We start from the raw sequence: 19912 nt of genomic DNA on the forward strand, positions 1-19912 counted from the left end.
TTCCAGTCCCTGTGGATACGATAATCTTTTATATTACTTGCGACATTTCCGTACACTTGCGGAGAGCGAACAAGTTTTAGGCGTCGTTGTCGGGGACTGCACTATAACATTAGAGATTATCAATTGAGTTAGACTAAACATAACTTTTTTTTTCTTTCTTTATCATTAGTATAATTGTAACTAATCTTTAGAATTCTGTTTTTCTTGTATTCTTTTCTACTTCTTGTAAATTTTTCTTGTTGCTATTCTAATTCTGCATTCTTGATTTCTAGCATTCTAGTCTAGCTTTTCTCTGTTCATCTTTTTCTTTAAATTTTTCTCTGCTTTTTTTTTTGTAAACATATCTTGTTAGTTGATTAGCATATGAATTATTCTAGACATTTTTCTTTTTTCCTTTTGTCTTTTCTTTCTTGTTTTCATCATGCACTTTCTTTCTTGCAATTTAAATTTTGCATTTCCTTTCTTGTTTTTCATATTGCATTTTATTTCTTGTATTTGATTCTTGATAATTTTTTTTTGAATATCCATGAGCACTAACATGTCAAGCAGGCCCATGAGAAATTTTTCTATACCCTTTTCTGCAAGATTTTTATCTCCCATTGTGCAACCTCAAATTGAAGCAGAAAGTTTCCAACTAGACCCAGAGATAATTTTCATAATACAAGGTCACAAATTTGGAGGAGAAGTATCAGAAAGTCCTTATCTGCATCTTGAAACATTTTTAGAGATTTGTGATTTGGTGAAATGTGAAGGAGTATCAGCAGATGCAGTTCAATTGATGACCTTTCCTTTCAGTATCAACGATAAAGCAAGGACTTGGCTATATTCTCTCTGTCCTCAAAGCATCACAAGTTGGGAACAATTGGAGAAGCAATTTCTGAATCATTTTTTTCCTCCAAGTAGAACAGTGTATATGAGGAATTGCATAAGAAATTTTGCTCAAGCATATGAAGAATCATTATTTGAAGCATGAGATAGATTCAAGAGTCTTCAAAGACAGTGCCCTCATCATGGTTTTGAAAAATGGTTGATTTTGCACATATTCTATAGGGGAATTTCTTTCTTAAATAAGAGTTTATTGGATTCATCAGCTGGAGGTTCTTTTATGGACAAAAGTGTAGATGAAGCTTATTCATTAATTGATCAAGTGACATTGAACCTCCATGAATGGTCGAACAAAAGTTGGATGGAATTTCCCTCAGATATTCAAGAAGTGCAAGCCATAAATGTAAGAGAACCTGTCAAACAAAATGAAGTTCAACCACCTAAAAATGTTGAAATTCATAAGTCACAGAGTGAGGAATTCAAACATTTGGGGGCAAAGCTTGATAGTATTGTTTCAAAATGGTTTAAAGAAGATCCCCCTCCTACACAGTCAAGATCTAATGAAAAGTGTGATGATTTTGGGTTGAGAAGTGGTAAAAATCATGAAGAACTTCTGAAGAATGACATGTTTAGAATTGAGGAGAAGAATAATAGAAGATCACAAGAACTCAGTTCCATTTCTCTAGGAAGTTCCCAAAGGCCACAAGTATCTTTCCCTCAACGATTAATCACACCAACTCTAGATAAGCAAGTTGGACCTCCTCCAAAAGCTCAAAGGGAATTTGGGAAAAAGGAAGTTCAGTCTTTCCCAGGACCTTCACTAAGTGTTCCTTTTCCACAAAGGTTAGTGGGGGTCAATGAAAATAAAGACTTCGGTAAATCCTGTGAAACTAATTTGGTTGAGTGCAGATTTTTGAATGTATATGAAGATGAGGATTTTTCAGATGAGGATTTTATTGATAATGCAGTGGTAAATAAGTTTTCAGATCTACCTCAAAATTTTATAGGGTGTTATAGTGACATTGAATTTTCAGATGATGAATGTGATGTGGTAGATCAACTTAAAACTGCAAGTGAAGTTATTGATCCTCTTGTTATTGATTCTCCTATTGAGGACATAGATGTTGGTTTATTTTTTGATGTATGTGTTGATGATGATGATATGGAAGAATGTGTAGGGAGCTGTGTTGTGGAAGCAGCATCTCAAGGATCACCACCTTTGTCAACACAACCCTTAGAGGTTTTAAGAATTGATCATGTTGTTGAACAATGTATAGGGACTTATGCAGAGCTAGCAGAGTCTCAAGAATCACCATCATTGATATCATCAACACCTGAGCTAGAGCCAGAACCATCATTTGATTCAGAGGAAGTCACATCTACATGTTTAGAAATTTCAGGTACTTCTCAGCAAAGTAAGGTTAGTATTTTTTGTGATCTTTTGGAAAACTTTATGGAGGTACCTATAATTGACTTTGTTCGATGTGATTCAGTTTTTATTACTTATTCATCTTATCTTAATATGGTTCTAGCTCTATACTATATAACATGCTTGTGGGAGATTTGTTTTTCTTTTGGATGTGCAGATTTCACATGGGCCAATAATTGGAAGCTCAATCTGAACCGTCTTCGATCACCTGAAAAAATTTCCAAGAAGACGAAGATGGAAAGAGTTATACTTTACTTTGTAGCTCCTTTGATGAAAGCTCTCTCCATAATAAGAGCCCTTGGTAGGAGGGTTCTAAAATATCTTACCCCTCCAAGAGCGAGATTTCGATGAATCTAATGAGGTGGTCAAGCTAATGACCTTAAACAAGCGCTTCTTGGGAGGCAACCCATGTTCATTTTCCTTATTTTCTTTTATGTCTTTAGTTTTTTTCTTTATAATAAACATGTATCCCCAACTTAAGTTTTTCTTGTCTATCTTATTTTTATAGAATTCAAAGTTGTGGAGGAATGTGAGCATTGGATAGAGAAGTATTTTTAAAACATGAATGTCAACCATTTGGAGCTCATCACTTAGTAACTTCTCTAAATTTCGAGCTCATCACATTGTTTTTTGTTTTTATTGGGGCAATGAAAAGTTTAAGTCTGGGGGGATGTATTAGATGCATTTGATTTAGTTTAGTTTTTGCATAATAATTTTTTTTTGTTTTTTGTTAGTTGCATCATTCATCATATAATGATTGTTTGTTCCTTAATGCAAAATACTAGCACGCTTATTATCTAGATTCATGATGTTTTAAATGATGCTAGTAGTAAGCTTTATGTACTTCTTTTCTCTATCTTGGGTAGCAAGAAATAAGCTAAGAATCATATGGAGATGAGTTTTAGTTTTGGCTTGACCTTAAGAATCTTACTTTCACTACACTTTGACTTGATGTTTGAATGGTTGATATCATTGAAATAGTCATGATTCATCTTGTTTGTTTAGTACTTGGTTTCTATGGTGATTTTTCAAACTTCATTTTGGTTACTGGATGAGGCTCAACTCATGCAAGCTCATTTGGAAAAATCAAAATATCCCAATATTTGTGCTAAAAGTACACTTGTGAAATAAGATTTGTACAATGCAAATGCTTATGAAAAAAAAAGTAATGAAAAAGAAAAAAATGAATATGGGATATAAAAAATAGCTGTCATGAGTGGAATCTAGCAAGTCACCCCTTTGAGACCGAGTTAGGTTACTGGGGAAATAACTGCTTAGCTTCTCTTGAGATTGAGCACACCTTTGAGACCATGGGTTGATTGAGAAATATGAACCAAGTGTTTGGCAAGTAAGTGTCTATCACTGGTTACTTATCCATCACTGGAAACATTAGAAATTCAAATTTGATGACGACTTGACTAGGACATAGATTGAAACTTGAAGGGTTTTGAGTTCTTTTTGCACTATGCACAAGATACTTATGCTTGAGCCATACTAGACTTTGTTTTCATGATCATGCTTGTTAGTGAAACTTTTTGATAGAGTTAGGAAAGTACATTATGGTTTATGAATGTGTTGTAGAACATATGAATGTATATTGTAGCATTTTGCTTGAGGACAAGCAAAGGTTTAAGTCTGGGGGTGTGATGTGCGTAGATTGTATACATTTATTGCCATGTTTTGACGCATATTCACATACTTTGAGCATGCTTGATCTATGCATTTTCGTACTTTCAGCTTTCCTTTTTAGCATATTTACTCTCTTTATTCGGAGATCTGCTTTTGTACATTTTCTGTACACAAGAGTCGAAATTGGTGAAGATTTCGTGCTTGAAGCCAAATCTGTGAGCAAAGCAAAGGTAAGAAGGTGCCCTACTTGAACTACACACTGCCCTGCTCTGGGGGTTGCCCAGGCCATGTGGAGATCACGGGCTAGAAAGCTGCAGTAGGAAACAAAGAGGTCATGGTCGTGTGAACCTCACACGGCCGTGCAAGGATCCAAAGAACCCAGATTGAGAAGGAGCCAAGGCCGTGTGCACCACACGACCATGTGAGTTTTCCAGAGAAAGAAGAAGCCTCGATCGTGTGTTTCACACGGCCGTGTGGGGTTCTCAGTGGCAAGGAAGGAGGCAGGCCGTGTGAATCACACGGTCGTGCCAGATTTCCAGAGCTAAGACAGTTCAGGCCGTGTAGATCTACACGGCCGTGTGAAGGGGATATTGGAGATGTTTGCCACGGCCGTGTCTCACACACGACCGTGCAAGGCTAGCAGAGAGGAGAATGGGCAAGGCCGTGTGAACCTCACACGGCCGTGCCACGGGGCCGTGTGGCGCCCAAACCTCACCTCTATTTAAACCCTTCTTCAAGATTTGAAAGGGGATCTTCTCCCCCTTGGGAGAGAGCAAGATTTGGGGCTTTCCTTCCAATCTTGGGAGGATTTCTTGCGATCTAAAGGCGGATCTTCAACGGAATCGACTCCGGGAGCGTGGATTGGATCCAAAGACCAAGCTTTATCTTAGATAAGTTTTCTTTCTCTCCTTTTCTTGGATTGGGGGATCAAGAAATTCTTGTAATCTCTATATTTTTGGATTTCTCTCTTCGATTCATGGAATAGATCTCTTGTTTTAGGATGAGGGAGTATTTGTATGATGAATTGATGTAAACTCTTGTGGATTTGCCATTTCCTTGTTTCTATGATATTGTCTTGTTTGTATCAATTCGATCTTGAATATATTGTTGTGATATGGACCTAATTCACATTCTTGATTAATTGTTTGAATGTCCTATGGATCTTATACAGACTATCCCCCACTCGATTTTCTGAGGGAAGCACGCGAAAGTTGCAAGCCCATGTAAGGACGCTTGAGGGATAAGATTTAGCGAAAAGGAGGATAATTCATGTGGGTAGGATAGATTTAGGGATTAATCTTTATATTTTATGGGTTGAGGAGTATGATCTTGTGTTGATCATCCGAGGGATCTTCGTGACAGGAACAAGCCCGTGTAAGGACAACATAAGTTCATATCTACTTGATCACATTTAGGTATACATTTCAGTCATAACTCGGTTGTCTATTGTAAGAGAGAACCGACAACCTTTTATAAATGTTGGACAATTGAGAAATAGGATTTGGTAGATCATTTACATTGAGGAATATTACAAAGAAATCAAAACTCCTAGAACATTCCTTTATCATAGCCCATAATCTTGTTTGTTGATCTTTCATTCCTATGTTTACTTTTCATTAGTTACATTTAGCTTTTGGAAACCAATTAATTAGTTGTTTAGCTAACTCGTGTTGCAACATTTCTAGTGCTTATTCAAGTCCCTGTGGATACGATAATCTTTTATATTACTTGCGACATTTCCGTACACTTGCGGAGAGCGAACAGTTCATCATATGAACCTAATCTCCATCTAATTACCCTTTGTGTGTGACCCTATAGATTCTTGTAACGTTAGCAATGCTCCTTAACCCATTTAGAATCATAAGTAATGAGCGGTATCTAGCAACACAACATTACTACCCAAGTTACAAGAATGTTCAGATCCAACATCACCTTGTGACTACTAGTTGTGACCCTTCATAATATATGGCAAGTTTCCTTCTATCCTTGACATCTAGATTGATCAATATGAGGCATTGACTGTGTCATCCTCTAATCAATCTAAATCTTGAATCCCAAGTAGACTCACTCAATCAAATGAGCTCAACATCTCATATTGACTCATTTGGGCATGGCCAAGCACTTAGTGGTCTCACTCTATCAAGAATAATGATGTCACTCCCGTCATATAAGAGGGATAGATCCCATCTACATCACTCACATCCCTCCGCATAATTTGTTACATACCCAGTAATCGCCTTTATAGTCCACCCAATTACGGGTGACGTTTGACGAAGCCAAAGTATGTAACTCCTTATGTAGGGAACCATGGTGACTTCAGGTCCAAGAACTAATAGTCATACTAATAACCACATGAGAAAGTATATAACACTCATATAACGATCCATGATACTTTCTCATGGCGGGTCATTCAGTATACATTCTCCAATGCATACCCTTGTGTCAACTTGATATCTCCATATCCATGACTTGTGAGATCAAGTCATCAAGTTGACCTACATGCTAGTCTCATCACATTAACATTGTCCCTGAATGTTAATACTTGACTACTAATGATTAAGAGTAGTGTTCCCTATATCATCTCACTATCTATTCAACCAATCATTGATATAGGTAAGAACCTTCTACTCAAGCACGCTATTATAGTTAGTTATTTGGCACCAATACAAGTAAACATAATAACCATAAACAATTGCCTTTATGTATACATAAGAATATGATACAACGAGTCCATACAACAATCATCAAATGATTGGCTCTAGGGCTCTAACTAACATCTTGCCTCACCAGTACTGAGCCTACAACATGCTCATTTGTTGAAAGAAAGACCCATAAAGTCTCCCCTACTACAGGCTTAGCTAACACAGGTAAGGTTGACAAGTAATCTTTTAATTCTCAAAATGCATTGTCACATTCTTCACCCCACTGAAATTTAATGGCCTTCTGAAGTATCTTGAAGAAGTGGAAACTTCGATCGGCTGATCGAGAGATGAAGCGGGATAACACAGTCATTCAACCAGTCAATCTTTGAGCTTCCATTATATTGCATGGGGGCTCCATATCCTGGATTGCTCGAACTTTGTTGGGATTTGCTTCTATTCCTCGCTCTATCACCATATAGCCCAGGAATTTGCCACTTCTAGCTCCAAATAGGCACTTGCCAGGATTGTGCTTGAGTCCATATTGTCTTAAGGTTTAGCATGTTTCCTCTACATCTCTACATAAATCAATAGCCTGAGGAGATTTAATCAAGATGTCATCTACATATACCTCCATATTTCTTCTTATCTGTTTTGAAAGACTTTGTTCATAAGCCTCTTATAAGTCACCCCTGCATTCTTTAGTCCAAAAGGCATAACCCTGTAACAATAGGTCCATTCAACTATAATAAAACTAACCTTTTCCTGATCATCCTTAGCAAGAGGTACTTGATGATAGCCCTGGTAGGCATCCAACATACAAATGTACACACATCCGACGGTAAAGTCCATCAATTGGTCAATGCACGACAGAGGATAGTAATCCTTTGGGCAAGCTTTGTTGAGGTCCCGGAAGTCAATACACACTCTCCACTTATTTCCTAGTTTAGGTACCAGGATGACGTTGGCTAACTACCTAGGAAATTGTACCTCCTGAATATATCCCACCCTCAGTAGCTTATCTACTTCTTCTTTGATGATCTGGTTCTGATCAGCCCGAAAGTCTCTTTTCTTTTGCTTGACAGGCCTAGCATTAGGATAAACATGTAATGAATGTTCCATTACTAGCGAAGAAATACCTGTGACCTCCTTGGGAGTCCATGCAAACACATCGCCATTCTGGCTTAAACACTGTATCAACTCAGTCTTGAGTGGAAGGTCTAGGTCGACCGCCACATAAGGTACAGCTTCTGGTCGCTCGACCTGTATTTGTACCTCATTCTTTTCTTCGTAAATCAAACTGGGTGGTTTCTCTTGGATAGCATTAACTACCATCCTCTGAGCTTTGCAGGCGACATTAGCTTCCGTTCGGATAATCTCCACATAGCACTTCCATGTGAGTAATTGATCTCCACGGACTTCTCCCACTTGGTCGTCAACGGGGAACTTCACCTTCTAGCAGAAAGTAGAAACGATCGCCCGAAACTCATTCAAGGCCGGTCGACCCAGTATAACATTATATGCAGAAGGTGCATCCACCAATATGAAATAGGATCTCCTGGTTCTCATTAGGGGCTCCTCCCCTAAAGAAATGGTCAGTTTTATCTGGCCGAGCGGTTGCACTTCATTGCCCGTGAAACCATAGAGAGGGGTTACCATGGGTTGAAGCTCGATTGGATCTATCTGCAACTGGTCAAAAGCTTTTTTGAAAATGATATTGATGCAGCTACCAGTATCAATGAAAGTATAGGAAATATTATAGTTAGCTATGACAACTTTTATTATCAGAGCATCGTCATGGGGTACTTCTACCCCCTCCAGATCTTTAGGACCAAAACTAATCTCTGGCCCGCTGCTTTTTCTATGCTACATCCTACCGCATGGATCTGTAATCGTCGAGCGTGGGCCTTCCTTGCCCGATTAGAATCACCATCAGTAGGTCCGCCCGTTATCATATTAATATTTCCTCGGGCGGCATTGCTCCGGTTTTCCTCCTGTTGAGCAATCGCTATCTCAGGCTGTGTTGGTTCGTGCGTCCGGGATGGCCCATCCGGCAATTGCAATGCCCCCTGTTGTGTCTTATTCGCCTGATATTCCCGCTTAGGTGGACTGTTCTGCCTTTGGAAGGGTTCTCGGTTGGTTGATCGCCGGTGATAACAATTGTTATTTGTTCTCTGGTTCCTCAGGGCAAAGCAATCTTTAGTGTAATGAGTACCTGACATATGATAGATCTTCGAGGAACTTCTTGTGGCATCTCCACATGCTGGACTGCTTGCGGTCTTTGTTCAGGCTGACGGTGTGGAGGGGGAGCTCCGTGAGGCCCCCTTGGTAGATGAATAGGGGCTACAACTCCATCATGAACTGTGGTTGAGATAGGCACTACATTTCCTTTCTTGCGAGCTGCTTGAGCTTTTTCGACATTATTGAATTCAGTAGCCCGCTCAATTAATAAATCAAAATTGGTTGGGGGATTACGTACTAAATCTTTAAAAAAGTCATTATCATTGAGTCCTTGAGAGAAAGCACTCACCAAGATTTCTGTAGTAGCGTTAGGGACATCGATAGCCACCTGATTAAATTATGCTCGAATGCTTTCCTTAGGCCCTTGATTGATAGAGAAGAGACTCCAAGGAGTTTTATGATACCTTCGGTTGCTAGAGAAATGATGCAGAAATGCTTTGCAAAAATCCTTGAAACGCCGAATAGAGCCTTTTGGTAACCGCTTAAACCATCTTTGAGCCGCTCCACCAAGGGTGGTAAGGAACATTTAACATTTAACCCTATCAGAAAATTACTGTAATAGAGAGGCATTCTCAAATTTATCAAGATGATCCTCTAGATCTGTAGTTCCAGAGTACTCTATGATATTCAGATTCTGATAGCGCTTTGGCAATGGATCATCAAGAACCCTCTGAGAGAATGGAGTAACAATTCTCTCAGGAGAGCTATCACTAGTTACCATCTTTCCCTTGCATTTTTCCTTCATTGGTGCCTTATCAGAGGATTCTTCCAGTATCGACTTTCGTCCTCCTTATTCCAAAGGGGTGCAAAAGAATGTTCGAGGATGTCGAGTGGGAGAAATGGGAGCAGGAGTTATATAAGCCACATCATCTTCTTCCATACCTCTGTTTTTGCGGCGATCTGTAGTCGAGATCGCAGGATTTATTGCTACCGGTAAGGTACCTCCAGTGTTTGCTTGCTGTTGCTGTTGCTGTTGTAATGCCTTTTGAACCCTGGAGTTGATGAGCAACTCCAACTCTTCTTGGGTAAGAGTAATAGTGTTAGGCTTTCCAGCGCCCTCCATCACGTAGTGTCAGATTTAAGTGAGATTTCCCACAGACGACGCCAAATTTGATACTGTCTGAGAGCTTGTGAGATGAAGCGCTGGGTGACGATGAGCGGTGATGAATAATGACCTTGATGCCGACGAACAAGAGAGGATCCGAGAAAACCACAACGAACCTCATGACAGCCTAAAGGTGAAATGATTGACTTGAGAAAATCAAAGTGGATCTATGAAGAATACCTCACAAAAATGAACTCCGACGAGGTGCCTCCGTGGATCAGAGAAGACCCAGCAATCCAATGGATGATCTCTTCTTCCTACGTACAATGAGACCAACCAACAAAGCGTTAGTGACCTAAGACCGGGGTGGGAATCCCTGGCTAGGCCCTTCGACGCTCAAGTTAGTCTCCGGCGAGAAGAAGAAGTAGTGTGTAAGAAGATGAAAAATTAGGGTTTGATTATGATGCAATGCGTATAATTGCGTACCTGGCCAGTGGAGAGGATTTCCCTTTTTATTCCACCTCATCTAACCTCCATAGTCATGAGGTGGACCCCGGTTTGTTAAAGTTTGTTAAGAGATGACGTAAGCTAGAACTGCAATAATAGTTTAAGGAATCTTTTTCTTACCCCAAATGTACCTTCTTTGTCATTTAGCACACCTGTAGAGACTTCTAGGAGCCATTTGCCGCCAAATTAGTTAAGTTGTCATATGATCACATATTGTTAGGGTTCACCTGTTACATACACTTGGTTAGTCACATAAGCTTTTTCTGTATATATAAGGAATATCTTCTGTTGCACTAATCTCAGTCGGTATGCTATACTCGACCAGTTATTTATACCGGACCAGGACTTTACTCTTATAAATATGCCAAAAACCATGCAAGGTTGAAGATCCTTATGTTCGATCTACTTCTCATACTCGGTCGATCTATTAAGCACGGTTAGTCACACCTTATCGACCGAGACTAATCGGTCGAGCGTATATAGGCCTTCAGGATAACTTAATACTAAGTGCTTCTACGTTCGATCGGTTTCTTACACTCGGCCGGTCTTCTCCTACTGAAATCATATGCTTGACCGGTCTATTACATTCATCCAACCCTTGTTTGTCGTGCGCAAGGTTAAGAACTTCTGCGCTCGGTCGACTCTCAATGCTCGGTCAGTTATTTCTGCCCGATTGAGCACTCGTGTTCGATCGGTCTTTACTTACCTAACTCATATGCTCAAATGACCTTACCATGTCTTGGAATGCCTAAGGTTAAACTTTCTTTTCCACTGAGTTGATCCTTTATACCCGACAGACCATACATACTCGGTCGATCCTATATATTCCGTCAGACTCCGTCTGTCGATCTTATGTGCTTCGCAGATTCACTATGTTCGACCGGTCTATGGAAATCGGTCGGTCATGCCTTATCGACCAAGATTAATTAGTCAGGCGTATATAAGCCTTCTCGCCCGGTCGACCCTCCCTCGGTCAATCTTTTCCTACCGAACTCATATGCTCGATCGGTCTATTACGTTCGTCCGACTATTATCTGTCATACGTGTAGCAACCCCCTTACTTGGTCAGACCTTTTCCACGTGGCCCCTCATCTCACCCATTTCAACCTTCCCTGTTCTTTTTATCCCCTTTCCATCTCCTGCAAAGGGTCTACTTATCATAACCCGTATCAATTTACATGTGGTCAGTCTTCTTCTTCAATTTGTTTAGCATATAAATTATATAAACTTTATTAATTTAGCATTTTAACATTCTTCTTTTTGAAATAGCAGGCATCTTTATAAAAATATGAAAAAAGATAACAAGGTCAATAAATTTAGATTTACATGATCCCATATGTGCCATATGTGACCCAACTCGACAAAAAACGTAAAATCGAGTACTTGAATGAAAGAGCAAGTCTTTTTGAAGATAAACTAAGTTGTGCATCAAGAATTCAAATAGTTTTGGTGCCACATAATGTTGGATAAGTAAGAATTATAATATCAATTTTAATTTATTTTTTTGACAATTTATTGAAATATGTATGCACTAATTATATGGTTTATGCATAGTTATCATTGGATTCTTACTGGCATACATCCTTATAAGGAGGTGGTTTATTTGTTGGATTCACTTAGTCATCACAATTATGATGAGGACTAGAAATATATAGTTGATATGTGAGTTGTCATGCCCCGAGAATATACTTGTCCACCAAACTGGATAGTACCCCCTAGTGATAATATGAGAAATATGATATTGAACTCAAATCAAGCAACTTAAACATCGATGCAAAATAAAGATGTGCAACTTTTAAAAAACCAATGCGTGTATGTATACATGTACATGTGAATATACTCATCTACACAAGATAACAATTATACTATTATTACAAAACCAATCGATTCAACGAAGGAAAGAAAATAATAAATAGTGGCAGCGGAACATAAAATAAAAATAACTTGAATAGAAATCCAAACTTGAGTGGGATGAAAAACCAAGACCTCTAAGCGACATGACATATCCTCTACATACTAACATAGAAATAGGGGAAAAACTGTTGGTGCGGGAAGCATCCGACGATCGAACCTGAGTTTTGATAATGGCAAAGGATTCAAAGTTAAGGGTTGTTGTAATCTAACATGGTTGAATGAGTATTTCAGGAAAGTCCTAGCTGCGGTTAGGCAAAGGGAAAAACCCTAGGGGGTGGTAACCCTAGGTCATAGGGGGTGGTAACCCTATGCGGAAAGTCTTGGCAGGTCGATGGCTTCAGGCAAAAGTCCTAGGGGGTGGTAACCCTAGGTGGAAAGTCCTGGTGTCGCGAACCAGGTGAAAGTCAGGACTAGCCGGGAAGCGGATGTCCAGCAGAAAGTCCGGAAGCATCGAGTGCTGAGCAAAAGTCCAATCGATCCTCCAGAAAGTCCGGAAGCATCGAGTGCTGAGCAAAAGTCCAGATCGACTGGCAACAGGTAAATCTCCTGACTGGAGTAAGTGAGGACGCGTTCCCCATAGAGGGAACAGTAGGCGTCGGGTCGACCTAGGATTTCCGGTTGGAAATCCGAAGTCAGACTCGGACAGTCCGAAGACTGTCAATTCTTCTTTACGATGTTTTGTCTTATTCTAACACTGTCTTGCAGGGGATTTTGCTCGGACTAACCTTTGTTTGCAGGTGAGGAACCTGCTTGAAAAAGGTTGTCCGGGCGCCCGGGATGGATCCGGGCGCCCGGAACAGGTCCGGGCGCCCGGGACCAAAGTTTATCCCCTGCGCGAAGTTGACACGTGCAGCATCCTGGTTGGCTGGCCACGTCACACTCCAGGCGCCCGGAAGGGATCCAGGCGCCCGGAACATCATATAAAAGAAGGGTCAAGGTGCAGCTTCGAAAAAACAACAATCTAAGTAATCTCCCTGCGACAAGCTGCTAACGACTCGATCCAGAAAGTGCTGCAACGACACCCCGACAACCCGGAGCTTCGATTTAGTCTTTTGTTGTCGGTATAATCTGTTTACTGCTTTAAATTGTAGTTAATCTGTAATAGTTTTATCGTGCTTATAGTTGTTGCCCACGGAAAGCGATCAAGGATCGCGGGCCTTCGAGTAGGAGTCGCTTTAGGCTCCGAACGAAGTAAATCTTCTTGTCTCTCTGTGTTTGTTATTTTCCGCTGCGCTTTTACTCGTTTGTTTTACGAATCGAAAGAAATAGCCACGAACGCTATTCATCCCCCCCTCTAGCGTGGTCTCGATCCAACAATTGGTATCAGAGCAGGGTCGTTTTGAATTGGTGCAACCTCCTTTCAAAACAAATTTTTCTTTCGATTTTATATTTTTCGGAGTCAATTAGAATTTAGCCTTAAAGCTTTATTCTAATTCTTTTATCGAATCGGCTTTTGCCCGAAGTTGGTGCAACACCACTCGAGCTCGTTATTATTATTATTCTTTATTCCCGCACTACTAATCCAAGACGTAGTCTTGGAACATATATTTTTGTTGTTTTTGTTGCATATTACAAATGGCTCAACAAGAGGGGTTCAGTACTGTTCGTCCCCCACTATTCTCCGGAGATGATTTCGGTTATTGGAAGGGAAGAATGGAGACCTATCTGAAGATTCAGTTCGAAACATGGATGATCATTTAGACGGGACTTCAGCTACCTTCCGATGACGACGGCAAACCAACCCCCTGCGAGAAGTGGGACGCCTCTCTAATCAAAAATGTGGAAGCCGACGCCAAAGCTACCTGCACCCTCCAGTGCGGCCTTACCAAAGAAGAACTCAACAGAGTCGGCCCGTTCTCTTCCGCAAAGGAGCTCTGGGAAAAGCTAGTCGAACTCCACGAAGGCACTAACGACACCAAGGTAAGTAAAAGAGATCTTTTACTTAATAAATTATATAATCTAAAGATGCAGGAAGGCGAGACGGCAAGTTCTCTACATGCGAGAATCCAAGACATCCTCAATTCTCTTCACGGAATCGGACAGAAGATAGAGAATCGGGACGTCATAAGGTATGTTTTAAACTCATTTCCAAGGAACACATTGTGGGCATCAATGGTAGATGCCTACAAAGTTTCCAAGGACTTATCTTCAATAAAATTAGACGAATTATTTTGTGAATTTGAACTTCATGAGCAGACTAATGCACAGCCAACCGAGAAAGGTATTGCGTTGGTTGCAGGTACAAGTCGAACACGGGAACCGAGATCACGACGAAGAACGGAACCGGAGTGTGAAGTTGAACCAGACTCAGACGATGAAGACATTGAAATTACAACCGAGCTGGTAAACCTCGTAAAGAAGCTCTACAAAACGAAGGGCTTCAACAAAAGAGATCTAAAAAAGGCAGTAAAAACGAAGGAAGGTTCACAGAACTCAAAGATGAAGTTTGAAGTTACATGCCACGGCTGCAACCAAAAAGGGCACATCAAATCCAACTGCCCTAACCTGAAGGAGGTCAAAAAGCAAAGAAGGAAAAAGGTCCTTAAGGCAACATGGGACGAATCTTCATCGGAGGACGACGACGACGAGCTCGAACAGACGAGTCTACTCGCATTAATGGCCCGGGACCAAATCGTCGAATCCGGAAGCGAGAGCGAGTCCGAGGCGGAGTCCGAGCAAAGCCACGGATCCGTATCCGTTTCCGAAGGACCAGACCCCGCTGTAAGTATTTCCCGATTAAACATTTTAGTTAGTTATTTATTGCGCAAATTAGCTAAGTCAAACCTGAAAGTTAAGTCACTTCTAAAGGAAGTATCTGTCCTTAAAGAAGTGGCTGACACTAAAACCTTACCTGATCAGAGTCAGACTGAATTTCCAACTCAAGTTCATAAACTTGAGGAAGAAAATTCAAGTCTAAAAAATCAGGTTAAAGATTTAAAAACTACTTTAGAACGGTTTTCTTTGGGCTCCAAGAACTTGGACTTAATTCTTGGGACACAAAGGGCCATTTACAATAGAACTGTGCTAGGATATAAAAGTAAATATAAATCTTACTTATCCTTAATAAATAAACAAAGTAGTAACACAGCCCAAGCATGGGTCCCCAAGTCAAAATTGATCAATCAAGTTGGACTTGGTCAATACTGGGTCCCGAAGGATCAAATACATTACCTCGATAGACCATATCGAGGCCGTGATCCAGGGGGAGCAAAGAGAAAAACGATATTTCGAAATTAAATTATAAATTCAAAAATTAAATTCAAAATTCAAAAATTAAATTATAAATTCAAAAATTAAATTCAAAATTCGAAATTAAATTATTCAAAAATTAAATTCAAAATTCGAAATTAAATTATAAATTCAAAAATTAAATTCAAAATTCGAAATTAAATTATAAATTCAAAAAATTAAATTCAAAATTCGAAATTAAATTATAAATTCAAAAAAAAAAATTAAATTCAAAATTCGAAATTAAATTATAAATTCAAAAATGAAATTCAAAATTCGAAATTAAATTATAAATTCAAAAATGAAATTCAAAATTCGAAATTAAATTATAAATTCAAAAATTAAATTATAAATTCAAAATTCGAAATTAAATTATAAATTCAAAAATTAAATTCAAAATTCGAAATTAAATTATAAATTCAAAAAATTAAATTCAAAATTCGAAATTAAATTATAAATTCAAAAAAAAAATTTAAATTCAAAATTTGAAATTAAATTATAAATTCAAAAATGAAATTCAAAATTCGAAATTAAATTATAAATTCAAAATTCGAAATTAAATTATAAATTCAAAAATTAAATTCAAAAATTAAATTATAAATTCAAAAATTAAATTCAAAATTTGAAATTCAAAATTCAAAATTCAAAATTTAAAATTATAAATTCAAAAATTAAATTCAAAAATTAAATGAAATTGAAAATTCGAAATTAAATAATCAAATTAAAAGGAAGGCTCCAGATTATCTGGCACCTCCGAACTTAATATACCCGATAAGGGTAACCAAGAGTAGACCACCCGGCAGGGTAATTAAGGTTAGGTATAATGGGCTAGGTTTAACTTGACCCACAGTACTGGTGAAATTTTTTGGATGATAGTACGTTAGGGAAGCTTGGGCATCGCATGTCTAGGAAGATATGGCTTCGACCTGGTGCATTTGGCCAAGTGGAACTGACCGAAGCTACCCTTAAAATGGATTCTAACTAGTTAGACCAAGGATTAGTATTAAGTTCAGTGGGTAGGACTATTTGGAAAACCTCGAAGGCATGGTTACTTTAATGAGCTCCTTGTGACTCACCATAGCCCAGAAGTTTATCCAAAGAATGCTTACTTGTTGAACCCAAAGCTAAACCTGAATCTAACACAAAGTTAAGCCAGACCTTTGAATTCAACAATAAATCATCTTACATCAATTATAGGATTCCCTGATTGACAATTTAGATCGGGTGAGATGACTAAGCAAATTAAATTTTAAATCTTACTTAAAGTTAAGTTAAACATCCTTCAAAATCAAATTAATTCAAATATCTCCAACCTAAACAGTGTTAATCAAGTTAAATTAATAATAATAATTAAAAAAATATATATTTTTTGAACGAAACAAGGTCAAAAACCGGGGGCGGGCGCCCGCGGTATTCAGACCCCGGGCGCCCGCAGCGATCCCGGGCGCCCCGCCTCACACGACCCCGGGCGCCCGGAACACGTCCGGGCGCCCGGAACCCCTTATATATAGGGGGCAGCAAGCGCCCCCTACACTTGCACCCAAATCTTCCTCCTTAGCTTCCTAGCTTATTTGCGAAGATTTTGAAAATTAAAATTTTCCGCGATTGATCCGCAGTCGTAACTCAACTGAGGTCGTCAGTTCTAAAATTTATTACAATGGCTCCTCGGTAAAATTTTTATCCCATCCTAAACTTTCTTTCTTATAATTTTTTTTCTTAGTGTAATGTTAGTTTGAAATTTAGGAAGCGTACTAAATCTGGTGCTGGGCCCTCTACCCCTAGCATTGACCCTAGGTTTCCCACTGAAGAACTTAGGATTAAGTTTATGTCCACAAATTACATGGCCATTAGGACCAAATGTATAGATAGATCGTTCTTTTTACGCTCGTGTATCCCAGTCTCCGAGGCTATAAACCACTATAGGTTGCGAAACCTCGTTGAGTGCACCAGCCCAGTAAACATTAGTTTATGTGCCGAATTTTACAACAACCTAGTGAAAGTAGACAACTACTCCTATACCACTAGGGCAGGTGGCACGGACATCACACTATCTCCCACTACCATTCGTGAGTTTCTAGGCTTACGAGAGTCATCCTGCACTTTTTTATGTTATCCCCCTAGGGAGCTACCTTTAGGAGATCTCTACTCACATATCACCCTCGATACGATCTATTCGTATTTCTTCGAGGACCAGCGTGATCCCACTGAGACCCAGTTTAGGTCCCTTAACCTTAGAATTCAGGACTATGCCCTTTATAGGGTTATAGTACTTTGTATTCTACCGCTGACCACTCACGACATTGCGGTGATGCGTCCATTTCACTCCTTTCTTCTCTATGTCATATGTCATAGGTTAGACATAGACATCAGCCTGCACATATTTTCTACTATTATTTTCGCATCTGGATATGTGACCAGCAGACGGGTACATATGCCTTACTGTCACATACTGACAGCCTTCATGTCCTCATTGCACATTGATATCACCAGAGGTGACATCCGTTACATGACCGAGTTTGACATCATAGGAGCTAGGAACTTCTCCCTAGCACATATCCATATAGACGATGAGGGTACCATGTCCTGGCGTAGAGGGGCACAGCACCAGCAGGCGGAGGACGCGGAGCATGATGAGTTCATGTTAGCACTATTTCCTGAGGAGGCTGCTCCTGCCCCACCACCACCTCAAGCACCACACCCAGCTCCCCGCACTCTAGGCGATCGAGTTTCCGGACTAGAGAGGGCTATGTCGAGTCTTTAGCACGAAACCTCCGAGTTTCATCAGTCCATACGGCGAGAGGTCTCCGATCTTCGACGAGAGGTCCGACAGGAGGTCTCCGACTTACGACGAGACGTACGACTCACTTGGGCATGGCCATGCACTTAATGGTCTCACTCTATCAAGAATAAAGATGTCACTCCCGTGATATAGGAGGGATAGATCCCATCTACATCACTCACATCCCTCCGCATAATTTGTTACATACCCAGTAATCGCCTTTATAGTCCACCCAGTTATGGGTGACGTTTGACGAAGCCAAAGTATGCAACTCCTTATGTAGGGAACCATGATGACTTCAGGTCCAAGGACTAATAGTCATACTAATAGCCACATGAGAAAGCATATGACACTCATATAACGATCCATGATACTTTCTCATGGTGGGCTATTCAGTATACATTCTCCAATGCATACCCATGTGTGAACTTGATATCTCTATATCCATGACTTATGAGGTCAAGTCATCGAGTTGATCTACTGCTAGTCTCATCGCATTAACATTGTCCATGAATGTTAATACTTGACTAGGAATGATTAAGAGTAGTGTTCTCTATATCATCTCACTATCGATTCAACCAATCGATTGATATAGATAAGAACCTTCTACTCAAGGACATTATTATACTTAGTTATTTGACACCAATACAAGTAAGTATAATAACCAAAAGAAATGCCTTTATATACATAGGAATATGATACAATGAGTCCATACAACAATTATCATATGATTGTCTCTTGGGCTCTAAATAACAATCTCCCATTAGCACTAGTGCCAATCAATGTAGGCTTTAAGGCCCAATGACCTAATGTGACCGTCATGCTTTCTCTGTGCCAAAGCCTTGGTCAAGGGATCAGCGATGTTCATCTCTGTGGGTACTCTGCAAATCTTCACATCTCCTTTATCGATGATCTCTCAAATGAGATGGAAGTGCCGTAGTATGTGTTTGGTCCGCTGGTGTGAGTTAGGTTCCTTAGCCTGTGCAATTGCTCCTTTTGGTTAGTCTTAGGAAAATCATACCGGTTCTACTGTACAAATATTTTGTACAAGTGTTGAACCTTTCCTTAATTAACCTATTGTGTTCTTTAGAAGTTAAATTAGGAATCGCAGACAGAACTTAACATCATTGATTCCAAATTTAACTTATCTGTTCTTAATGGTTTAGATTTGGATTGCAAGTGGTACTTAACACTATTGATCCAAATCCACCTATGTTATTAATTCCATTAAATATTAATTTCTAAAATTGGCTTCCAGGACTACATGGCGAGGCACATGGCCTTCTTGGATATGGGAGCAACCACCACCGCCTAGACAAAGCCTTTTAAGGAAAGCTAATATTTAATTTCCTTACATAACTCTAGGTTAACCAAAAAGAACAATCGAATCACAAATTCGACAGATAAAAGAAAAGAAACATAACTTCAAAACAAATCTGAAAACTCTAGAATCATATGCCTCTTGTGTTTGGTATTTCTAAAAATAACTATACAAAGAAAACTAGTATGATGCCGAAAACAATTACTAGTTATACCTTTCTTTGTAAGCAAATAAACTTTTGATCTTCTACCGTATTCCACTTCTTATCCCGGACGTTGTGTGGGCAACGAACTACCGAGATGAGAATCCACCTAAGCCACCTTCTTCTCCAAGTAAGATTTGGCCACCACAAAGA

At 39.5% G+C, this 19912-nt stretch overlaps 1 non-coding gene across 1 annotated transcript; it reads right to left on the bottom strand.

Annotated features, from left to right (window-relative positions):
- Positions 1-911: 911 nt before the first annotated feature.
- Positions 912-1017, bottom strand: LOC122003179. The gene has a single exon (XR_006117844.1). It is a non-coding gene; the product is annotated as a small nucleolar RNA R71 (small nucleolar RNA).
- Between the last annotated feature and the right edge of the window lie 18895 nt (positions 1018-19912).

This window comes from Zingiber officinale, chromosome 7A (assembly GCF_018446385.1).
Source record: "Zingiber officinale cultivar Zhangliang chromosome 7A, Zo_v1.1, whole genome shotgun sequence".
NCBI lineage: Eukaryota > Viridiplantae > Streptophyta > Magnoliopsida > Zingiberales > Zingiberaceae > Zingiber > Zingiber officinale.